This window comes from Amblyomma maculatum, chromosome 6 (genome assembly GCF_055883805.1).
Source record: "Amblyomma maculatum isolate TAMU_Amacu chromosome 6, ASM5588380v1, whole genome shotgun sequence".
Lineage (NCBI taxonomy): Eukaryota > Metazoa > Arthropoda > Arachnida > Ixodida > Ixodidae > Amblyomma > Amblyomma maculatum.
In genome coordinates this window covers 19495596-19498243 of record NC_139349.1, presented here as the reverse complement: position 1 = coordinate 19498243, position 2648 = coordinate 19495596, and positions in this window count along the sequence as shown.

The following is a 2648-nucleotide window of genomic DNA, read 5'->3' as shown; positions in this document are numbered from 1 at the left end:
CTTCTTCTGTGCAGTCCATGCAATGAACTTGCCCAAGAATCTACCTTGTTTGTGTCCATTTGTATACCCACTCATTAACGCATCCGATTTCTTGGGAAGAAATGAGTATGAGTGACTTCGTACTAATGTGGAAACTGAAACAAAGTTTTCTCAATCCAGAATACAATACGATGCTAGCTTTCCATACCCACACATGGACACATTAGCGAAAAGGTTTATGCGAGAGAGGAAAAAGGAATGCCGAGTCATGCTAAAACCTGAATGTTAATGACCCTAGAACAGAACAGTGACAACACAAGGATGAAAAACAGTCATGTATATCACGGCAAGTATGAATGATGGAAATAAAAGCAAAGATGTGATGAAATGAAAAGGAAAGAACATAACAAGGTTAAAAGGGGCTGGGTATTTCGACTTCAAGCTTGCAAAATAAAGATCGTTTATTCTTTGTGGGGTTGATGTCTTAAGCTACTCAGGCTATGAGAGATGCTGTAGTGGAGAGGTCCGAAAATTCCGACCACCTGGGGCTCTATAACGTGCGCTGACCTCGCACAGTACTCGGGCGCCTTGCTTTTCCCCTCCATGGAAAAGCGGCCGCCGCTGCCGGACATCTGGGCACAGAATTTGAGTACCCTAGCCACTGTACCACCACGGCGAGTCAAAGTAAAGAAATAGTTGTAAAGGATGCAAGCAAAATAACGTCTAACAAAATCTACCGCGTACAAAAAAATAAAACTAAATTGGATATTAGACACGACTGTCGATATGCTGGAAACAGGAGTTCGCTAAACTGGTAGGGTGGTAGGGGTATTTTAACGGCATGAAAATAAGCAAGGAGTAAAACAATAATATAGAGTTCTTTTTCAAATTTTATAAACACTAGCGAAAGAGCTAAAAGGTCAAAAGGCGGGAAGTCTATGCCACGAACAATATGTGTATTTAATAAGAAGGATTTATAATCACTATGCTCTCATCCAGACTGCGGATTTAGAAATACGGCCGGTCGCAGGCAAGCGTGAAAAAAGAGGCAAGGTGAAAGAGTGAACAAAGTAAAAATGTGCAATGTTCAGATAGTTATGTGCATAGAGGGTTCCAACGAACCGCTTCAGGCTCATGTTGGAGAGTAATCCTTTCAAAAGGAGCTTAATAGCTAATAAAAGTCAATATCCGTGTAACGAAACAAAATTGTCTTTATAGAGAACCTGCTGGAACGAACACAGGGGTGCAGACCGCAGTAAAACACACGCATTAGCGTATGCAATAGAATAACGGCACAATTTGCCAATTTTGGCCAAGGAGAGACCAATTGCGCGGACGTTTCTAGCGAGTACACAGCTCTTAGCACAGCTCCTAATACAGGTAGTTGAAAGCCACCTGAGCAATAGTTAGCTAATCAGGTAAAGAAAGTAATTAGGGCAGAAATACTCCTTTGATAAGAGTTATGAGAAATGCGGCCCTTGTTGGGGAGGCGAAAAGTGTAGTGATGTACCTTTTTTAACGACATATTCATGGTGGCGAAACCAAGACGACATAACAGTGAAATGGGGCAATATCATGAGCGGAAAATGTAATAGGCAAGCTCATTACAATTATTATGTAGTAAGAGCTCATTTTTTACGGCACTCGCCATCAGAAAAAGACCTCAGCTGTTTAGAATCAGCTAACTAACTGCCCGATCTACGCAACACAGACATCAATAAGATAATTTTCCAGAACAAATTGTGCAGCAACGAAGTTAAAATAGCAGAGGTATGTTTCGCAGTAGGTACGGCGGAAATTATTTTAGAGATAGCTGTTAGCATGATACGAGGCACCATTATGTGCTGAAGAATGTACTAGTAAGTATTTCCGACAGTAACATTGCTTAGCTGCGTGGCTCGACAAAGGCTGCTGTAGATGTCTCATTTGGTTTGATATGGGAACTTCAGAAGAAATAAGGTGGACGTTTGCCGTTACCTATAAGTTTTAATGCCGAGCAATCCCGGCAAGTGACCCTCAAATGCTGCGCGATTGCAATGAAGTCAAAAGGGAAACAGTCACAATTACCCGAACTCAAGAGCGAGTGCCACTTTCTCTCTCTCCTGAAGAAATGTGAATTAAAATAAATGCCGCAGATGCACATAACTCGTTTACGTATTTAATGTAACTACATTACATTACTTCGCCTTATGTAACTTTATAAGGTGTTCAGTAAGGCGGCATTCAATAATGACTAGCCATGACCATGTGAAATGCTCATGACCTCTACACCTAGCAGTACGTCACTTTGTAAAATTCTGAGTTTTTTTGCTGTGTAATATAATAACTATGAATAATGCTCATGACTATCAACCGTGCCTTTCCAAACTCATGTGCGTTATTTTTCATCATTCATGACAACACATAACCTCGTACCTACTTTTAAGTATAGGACATGACGGAATTTATCGCTTCAGTCGGCCGGTGGTCTTTGCTCATCCTCGTTCGCATTCAGGCACATGATTAATCAATAATCTCCTAATTTGCGACTATGCCCCGCTGCGGTGGCCCGGGGGTAATGGCACTCGACTACTAAACCCAAGGACGCCGACTGATCCCGGCAGCGGCGGGCGTTTTCCCAAGGAAACGAAAAGCACGGCCTCAGTGTACAGCTCTATATCAGCTCATGT